At 39.9% G+C, this 9,584-nt stretch overlaps 1 long non-coding RNA gene across 1 annotated transcript; it reads left to right on the plus strand.

Moving 5' to 3' along the window:
* The first annotated feature begins 1,809 nt into the window (after positions 1–1,809).
* On the plus strand, positions 1,810–3,688 carry LOC139830722 (uncharacterized). The gene is made up of 2 exons (XR_011744073.1): positions 1,810–2,889; positions 3,549–3,688. It is a non-coding gene; the product is annotated as an uncharacterized lncRNA (long non-coding RNA).
* The last annotated feature ends 5,896 nt before the right edge of the window (positions 3,689–9,584 follow it).

The raw sequence follows: 9,584 nt of genomic DNA on the forward strand, positions 1-9,584 counted from the left end.
TAAAATTGATGCGTGTTGTTGGATTTCTTAAATTTCCATGACTAGACTAGATTTCTTATAGGCATAGTCAACTAGCGATAGTGATTGCACTACTAGACTGCTGCTGTGTACTTGGGTTTTTATTTTCATCGCATGGTAGCTGAAATGATTGCTAATTTTTCTTACCGTGTTTATAAATTCTTAAGTGTGCATAGGATCATGTTTTTAGCATATGCAGACGGATGATTAGAGTTGTTCAAATAAGATGTTAGGATATCATGTTTTATGTGAATTTCGAGGGCGAAATTCTAATAAGGTGGGGAGGATGTGACAACCCATATTTTTAAGTTATTGAATATTGTAAGTTGGAAAATAATTAGCTTCTAATCAGTTTGTTTTGTGCTAATTTATAGTATTTAAATTGGGTACTGATATATGAATTCTGCAAATATTAGAGGAGTATACGTTTTGTGCATAAGAACTAGCTTGTAGTAATTAATTAGTTAGCCTGGAATCATTGAGTAGTACACGCATGTAGTGATGCAATGTAAGATGGAGCTGAACCATGTCGGCAAGGTCTGGTCGGCCAAGTCTTGCGTGGACCTGTGCATGGCCAGGGAAAGATGAGTCAGCTCGTACGTGTCAGGTAGAGATAGGAGAAGAAGTAGTAGTATCCCAGGCAGCTCAGATATTTTAACACCGCTTGACCGCCCTTGCAACCTATAAATAGAAGCTCTCGCGCGCTACTGCTCAAAGCATAGTATCGTTTGGCTGCATAGAGTGCCCGAGCATAGAGAGAGTGAGAGAACGGTTGAGACCTGAGCATGCATCCATGTTTAGGAGTTAAGAGGCGTAGGCTGTGGCTGCGGATTTATTATCGGTGGAGGAAGTATTATTTCAAGATAGATGATATATGATTCAGGCAAGCTGCTTTATACCCTCTTATATATTTTGTAAAGTAGGTTTTGCTGCTAAAATACCTGATTTAGTATTTGATATGAGATATGAGATATTTGTGGGCTAATCCGCCGGTGTCGTTACGCGGTGATGGATCCGCTGGAGCCACCGGTACGAATCGGGCATTAGCGCGAATATCGATAGAAAGTGATCAACATGAGAGATACATGTTTTGATAAGAGCAAACTTGGTGCTACGAAGGTAAACATATTGTACCGGTCACAGTTCAGGTATGGGACTGTCTGTGTTCTCCGCTGGGGATGGCCTCTGTTCGGGAACGTGTCGGTGATGGATCCGTAGGAGCGACCGGCATCAGTAGGTCAGAGTGTCCGGGTCTTAGCGGGTATAAGAACACTGCTTGACTATCGCAACCTAGTCAAGACTGTCGATGTCGGAGTACCCCTCTCGCAGAGTGTAAAAGTGTGAATTTCACCGTGATTCCCGGGTAGGGAAACTTACTTTCATGTGTGGCACCATGTGTTTTAAATTGCCTAATACCTTAACCACATGTTGTTGTTTTTTTCGAAAAGCATTTCTATTTTACAATTTATATGATTGTGTATAATCGGTTTGCTGAGTATGACTTGTCGTACTCATCCCAGCTCCCCAATATTTTTATCAGAGTTGCGCAGCAGAAGACCTCGTCGGCGGAGGTTTAGGCTGGACCAGCGGGTGGGAAGCGATTAGAGAATCTAGTTGTCTTTCTAGTGCATTTGTAAAGAAACTTGTAAAATATTGAATAGATGAGTTTCTCGAGATCCACTGTGCTGGTTTAAGCCTGCATTTTTAGCCTTGCGCGAGTATAAGCCTCTCGATTTATAGGCGCGCGGCGGCTGTCTCGTCTGTGCCTGGTCTCGGGCGTGATGCTTAAAGTAGTATCAGAGCTCTAGGTTAGGACGCGGGAAAAAAGATGGGTAGATAATAGATTTTGCGACTAGTCATCGGTAGAAATATTTTCTTGCAAGTAAACTAAAATTGATGCGTGTTGTTGGATTTCTTAAATTTCCATGACTAGACTAGATTTGTTATAGGCATAGTCAACTAGCGATAGTGATTGCACTACTAGACTGCTGCTGTGTACTTGGGTTTTTATTTTCATCGCATGGTAGCTGAAATGATTGCTAATTTTTCTTACCGTGTTTATAAATTCTTAAGTGTGCATAGGATCATGTTTTTAGCATATGCAGACGGATGATTAGAGTTGTTCAAATAAGATGTTAGGATATCATGTTTTATGTGAATTTCGAGGGCGAAATTCTAATAAGGTGGGGAGGATGTGACAACCCATATTTTTAAGTTATTGAATATTGTAAGTTGGAAAATAATTAGCTTCTAATCAGTTTGTTTTGTGCTAATTTATAGTATTTAAATTGGGTACTGATATATGAATTCTGCAAATATTAGAGGAGTATACGTTTTGTGCATAAGAACTAGCTTGTAGTAATTAATTAGTTAGCCTGGAATCATTGAGTAGTACACGCATGTAGTGATGCAATGTAAGATGGAGCTGAACCATGTCGGCAAGGTCTGGTCGGCCAAGTCTTGCGTGGACCTGTGCATGGCCAGGGAAAGATGAGTCAGCTCGTACGTGTCAGGTAGAGATAGGAGAAGAAGTAGTAGTATCCTGTGCAGCTCAGATATTTTAACACCGCTTGACCGCCCTTGCAACCTATAAATAGAAGCTCTCGCGCGCTACTGCTCAAAGCATAGTATCGTTTGGCTGCATAGAGTGCCCGAGCATAGAGAGAGTGAGAGAACGGTTGAGACCTGAGCATGCATCCATGTTTAGGAGTTAAGAGGAGATAGAAATACATAGCGTAGGCTGTGCTGTTAGATCGTACAGAGAGACGAAGCCGTAGATACGAAGAATAATATCTACCATCCGTCTATATAGCTGCGGATTTATTATCGGTGGAGGAAGTATTATTTCAAGATAGATGATATATGATTCAGGCAAGCTGCTTTATACCCTCTTATATATTTTGTAAAGTAGGTTTTGCTGCTAAAATACCTGATTTAGTATTTGATATGAGATATGAGATATTTGTGGGCTAATCCGCCGGTGTCGTTACGCGGTGATGGATCCGCTGGAGCCACCGGTACGAATCGGGCATTAGCGCGAATATCGATAGAAAGTGATCAACATGAGAGATACATGTTTTGATAAGAGCAAACTTGGTGCTACGAAGGTAAACATATTGTACCGGTCACAGTTCAGGTATGGGACTGTCTGTGTTCTCCGCTGGGGATGGCCTCTGTTCGGGAACGTGTCGGTGATGGATCCGTAGGAGCGACCGGCATCAGTAGGTCAGAGTGTCCGGGTCTTAGCGGGTATAAGAACACTGCTTGACTAGCGCAACCTAGTCAAGACTGTCGATGTCGGAGTACCCCTCTGCAGAGTGTAAAAGTGTGAATTTCACCCCTGTGATTCCCGGGTAGGGAAACTTACTTTCATGTGTGGCACCATGTGTTTTAAATTGCCTAATACCTTAACCACATGTTGTTGTTTTTTTCGAAAAGCATTTCTATTTTACAATTTATATGATTGTGTATAATCGGTTTGCTGAGTATGACTTGTCGTACTCATCCCAGCTCCCCAATATTTTTATCAGAGTTGCGCAGCAGAAGACCTCGTCGGCGGAGGTTTAGGCTGGACCAGCGGGTGGGAAGCGATTAGAGAATCTAGTTGTCTTTCTAGTGCATTTGTAAAGAAACTTGTAAAATATTGAATAGATGAGTTTCTCGAGATCCACTGTGCTGGTTTAAGCCTGCATTTTTAGCCTTGCGCGAGTATAAGCCTCTCGGTTTATAGGCGCGCGGCGGCTGTCTCGTCCAGGCCTGGTCTCGGGGCGTGACATATTGCAAGCATTATAAGACTCTACACTGTCTTCCTTGTTGTTCAAACACTTCACCAGAAAATATGTAGACTTTTAGAGAGACCAATCATGCAAACCAAATTTCAACAAGCTCTACAGTAGTTCTCCACTAATAGGTGCAATCTACATGATGCAAGAGCTTAACCATGATCTATTTGAGCAAAACAATTGCCAAGTATCAAATCATTCAAGACAATATACCAATTACCACATGAAGCATTTTCTGTTTCCAACCAAATAGCAATGAACGAAGCAGTTTCAAACCTTCGCCATGAACATTAAAAATAAAGCTAAGAACACCAGTGTTCATATGAACAAACGGAGCGTGTCTCTCTCCCACACAAGGAATGCTAGGATCCGATTTTATTCAAACATAAACAAAAATAAAAACATACAGACGCTCCAAGTAAAGCACATAAGATGTGACATAATAAAAATATAATTTCACTAGAGGTGACCTGATAAGTTGTCGATGAAGAAGGGGATGCCTTGGGCATCCACAAGCTTAGATGCTTGAGTCTTCTTGAAATATGCAGGGATGAACCACGGGGGCATCCCCAAGCTTAGACTTTTCACTCTTCTTGATCATATTGTATCATCCTCCTCTCTTGACCCTTGAAAACTTCCTCCACACCAAACTCAAAACAAACTCATTAGAGGGTTAGTGCATAATCAAAAATTCACATGTTCAGAGGTAACATCATCATTCTTAAAACTTCTGGACATTGCCCAGAGCTACTGAAAGTTAATGGAACAAAGAAATCCATTCAACATAGCAAAAGAGGCGATGTGAAATAAAAGGCAGAATCTGTCAAAACAGAACAGTCCGTAAAGATGAATTTTTTCGAGGCACTTAACATGCTCAGATGAAGAAGCTCAAATTGAATGAAGGTTGCGTACATATCTGAGGAACACGCATGAAAATTGGCAGATTTTTCTGAGTTACCTACAGAGAGAACTACTCAAATTCGTGACAGCAAGAAATCTGTTTCTGCGCAGAAATCCAAATCTAGTATCAACCTTACTATCAAAGACTTTACTTGGCACAACAATGCATTAAAATAAAGATAAGGAGAGGTTGCTACAGTAGTAACAACTTCCAAGACACAAATATAAAACAAAAATTGCTTTAGTAAAATAATGGGTTGTCTCCCATAAGCGCTTTTGTTTAACGCCTTTCAGCTAGGCGCAGAAAGTGTAAATCAAGTATTATCAAGAGATGAAGCATCAACATCATAATTTGTTCTAATAATAGAATCAAAAGGTAACCTCATTCTGTTTCTAGGGAAGTGTTCCATACCTTTCTTAAGAGGAAATTGATACTTAATATTCCCTTCCTTCATATCAATAATAGCACCAACGATTCAAGAAAAGGTCTTCCCAAAATAATGGGACAAGATGCATTGCATTCAATATCCAAGACAACAAAATCAACGGGGATAAAGTTATTGTTAACCGTAATGTGAACATTATCAATCCTCCCCAAAGGTTTCTTTATAGAATTATTAGCAAGATTAACTTCCAAATAACAATTTTTCAATGGTGGCAAGTCAAGCATATCATAGAGTTTCTTAGGGATAACAGAAATACTTGCACCAAGATCACATAAAGCATTACAATCAAAATCATTGACCCTCATATTAATGATGGGCTCCCAACCATCTTCCAACTTCCTAGGAATAGAAGTTTCAAGTTTTAATTTCTCTTCTCTAGGTTTAATGAGAGCATTTGTAATATGTTTTGTAAAGGCCAAATTTATAGCACTAGCGTTAGGACTTCTAGCAAGTTTTTGTAAGAACTTTATAACTTCAGAGATGTGACAATCATCAAAATCTAAACCATTATGATCTAAAGCAATGTGATCATTGTCCCCAATATTCTGAAAAATTTCAGCAGTTTTATCACAAACAGTTTCAGCAGTTTTAGCAGTTTCAAGCAGTTTTGCACGCTTTGCATTAGGAGTAGAAACATTGCCAACACCAATTATTTTACCATTAGTAGGAGGTTTAGCAACATGTGAAGCATCAACATTACTAGTGGTGGTAATAGTCCAAACTTTAGCTACATTATTCTCGTTAGCTAGTTTTTCTTCTCTTTCCAACCTAGCATGCAATTCAGCCATCAATCTAATATTTTCATTAATTCGAACTTGGATAGCGTTTGCTGTAGCAAATGACTTAATTTCTTTAGTTTCATTAGGCATAACTTTCAATTTCAAAAGATCAACATCAGCAGCAAGACTATCAACCTTAGAAGCAAGAACATCAATTTTACCAAGCTTTTCTTCAACAGATTTGTTAAAAGCAGTTTGTGTACTAATAAATTCTTTCAAAGCATGACTTCAAGACCAGAGGGTACACTCCTATTATTGTTGTAAGAATTACCATCAGAATTACCATAGCCATTACTATTATTAGAAGGATATGGCCTATAGTTGTTACCAAAATTATTCCTATAAGCATTGTTGTTGAAATTACTATTTTTAATGAAGTTCACATCAACATGCTCTTCTTGAGCAACCAATGAAGCTAAAGGAACATTATTAGGATCAACATTAGATCTACCATTAACAAGCATAGACATAATAACATCAATCTTATCACTCAAGGAGGAGGTTTCTTCAACAGAATGTACCTTCTTACCTTGTGGAGTCCTTTCAGTGTGCCATTGAGAGTAGTTGATCATCATATCATCAAGAAGCTTTGTTGCGGCGCCCAAGGTGATGGACATAAAATTACCTCCAGCAGCTGAATCCAATAGGTTCCTTGAAGAAAAATGCAGTCCTGCATAAAAGGTTTGGATGATCATCCAAGTAGTCAGTCCATGGGTAGGGAAATTCTTTACTAAAGATTTCATTCTTTCCCATGCTTGGGCAACATGCTCATTATCCAATTGCTTAAAATTCATTATGCTACTTCTCAAAGATATAATTTTAGCAGGAGGATAATATCTACCAATGAAAGCATCTTTACATTTAGTCCATGAATCAATACTATTTTTAGGCAAAGATAGCAACCAATCTTTAGCTCTTCCTCTTAAGGAGAAAGGAAACAATTTCAGTTTTATTATGTCACCATCTACATCCTTATACTTTTGCATTTCACAAATTTCAACAAAATTATTAAGATGGCGAGTAGCATCATCAGAACTAACACCAGAAAATTGCTCTCTCATAACAAGATTTAGTAAAGCAGGTTTAATTTCATAAAATTCTGCTGTAGTAGCAGGTGGAGCAATAGGTATGCATATGAAATCATTATTATTTGTGCTAGTAAAGTCACACAACTTGGTATTCTCAGGAGTATTCATTTTAGCAGTAGTAAATAAACTAAATAAAGTAAAGTAAAACAAGTAACTAATTTTTTTGTGTTTTTAATATAGAGAACGCAAACAAGATAGTAAATAAAGTAAAGCAAGTAACTAATTTTTTTGTATTTTTGATATAAAGAAAACAAAAAAAAGCATAAAATAAAGTAAAGCAAGACAATAACAAAGTAAAGAGATTGGATGTGGGAGACTCCCCTTGCAGCGTGTCTTGATCTCCCCGGCAACGGCGCCAGAAATTTAGCTTGTTGACGCGTAAAGCACACGCCCGTCGGGAACCCCCAGTGGAAGGTGTGATGCGTACAGCAGCAAGTTTCCCTCAGTAAGAAACCAAGGTTTATCGAACCAGTAGGAGATGAAGGCCACGTGAAGGTTGTTGGTGGAGGAGTGTAGTGCGGCGCAACACCAGGGATTCCGGCGCCAACGTGGAACCTGCACAACACAATCAAAATACTTTGCCCCAACTTAACAGTGAAGTTGTCAATCTCACCGGCTTGCTGTAAACAAAGGATTAAACGTATGGTGTGGAGAATGATGTTTGTTTGTAAAGAACAGTAGAGAACAATGATTGCAGTAGATTGTATTCAGATGTAAAAGAATGGACCGGGGTCCACAGTTCACTAGTGGTGTCTCTCCAATAAGAAATAGCATGTTGGGTGAACAAATTACAGTTGGGCAATTGACAAATAGAGAGGGCATAACAATGCACATACTTATCATGATGACTAATATGAGATTCACTTAGGGCATTACGACAAATAACATAGACCGCCATCCAGCATGCATCTATGCCTAAAAAGTCCACCTTCGGGTTAGCATCTGCACCCCTTCCAGTATTAAGTTGCACACAACAGACAATTGCATTAAGTATGGTGCGTAATGTAATCAACACAAATATCCTTGGACAAAGCATTGATGTTTTATCCCTAGTGGCAACAGCACATCCACAACCTTAGAACTTTCTGTCACTGTCCTGCATTCAATGGAGGCATGAACCCACTATCGAGCATAAATACTCCCTCTTGGAGTGACAAGTATCAACTTGGCCAGAGCCTCTACTAGCAACAGAGAGCATGCAAGAACATAAACAACACATATATGATAGATTGATAATCAACTTGACATAGTATTCCATATTCATCGGATCCCAACAAACACAACATGTAGCATTACAAATAGATGATCTTGATCATGATAGGCAGCTCACAAGATCTAACATGATAGCACAAGAGGAGAAGACAACCATCTAGCTACTGATATTGACCCATAGTCCAAGGATGAACTACTCACACATCAGTCCGGAGGCGATCATGGTGATGTAGAGTCCTCCGGGTGACGATTCCCCTCTCCGGCACGGTGCCGGAGGCGATCTCCTGAATCCCCCGAGATGGGATTGGCGGCGGTGACGTCTGATGGCGTGTAACTCACACGTTCGTTGGGAACCCCAAGAGGAAGGTATGATGCGCACAGCAGCAAGTTTTCCCTCAGAAAGAAACCAAGGTTTATCGAACCAGGAGGAGCCAAGAAGCACGTTGAAGGTTGATGGCGGCGGGATGTAGTGCGGCGCAACACCAGGGATTCCGGCGCCAACGTGGAACCTGCACAACACAAACCAAGTACTTTGCCCCAACGAAACAGTGAGGTTGTCAATCTCACCGGCTTGCTGTAACAAAGGATTAACCGTATTGTGTGGAAGATGATTGTTTGCAGAAAACAGTAAAACAAGTATTGCAGTAGATTGTATTTCAGTAAAGAGAATTGGACCGGGGTCCACAGTTCACTAGAGGTGTCTCTCCCATAAGATAAAAGCATGTTGGGTGAACAAATTACAGTCGGGCAATTGACAAATAGAGAGAGCATAACAATGCACATACATGTCATGATAAATATAGTGAGATTTAATTGGGCATTACGACAAAGTACATAGACCGCTATCCAGCATGCATCTATGCCTAAAAAGTCCACCTTCAGGTTATCATCCGACCCCCCTCCAGTATTAAGTTGCTAACAACAGACAATTGCATTAAGTATTGCGCGTAATGTAATCAATAACTACATCCTTAGACATAGCATCAATGTTTTATCCCTAGTGGCAACAGCACATCCATAATCTTAGAACTTTCTCACATCGTCCTGCATTCACGGAGACATGAACCCACTATCGAGCATAAATACTCCCTCTTGGAGTTACTAGCATCAACTTGGCCAGAGCCTCTACTAATAACGAAGAGCATGCAAGATCATAAACAACACATAGGTAATAACTTGATAATTAACATAACATAGTATTCTCTATCCATCGGATCCCGACAAACACAACATATAGTATTACAGATAGATGATCTTGATCATGTTAGGCAGCTCACAAGATCCAACAATGAAGCACAATGAGGAGAAGACAACCATCTACCTACTGCTATGGACCCATAGTCCAGGGGTGAACTACTC

The sequence above is a fragment of the Lolium perenne genome, chromosome 4 (assembly GCF_019359855.2).
Source record: "Lolium perenne isolate Kyuss_39 chromosome 4, Kyuss_2.0, whole genome shotgun sequence".
Classification (NCBI taxonomy): Eukaryota; Viridiplantae; Streptophyta; class Magnoliopsida; order Poales; family Poaceae; genus Lolium; species Lolium perenne.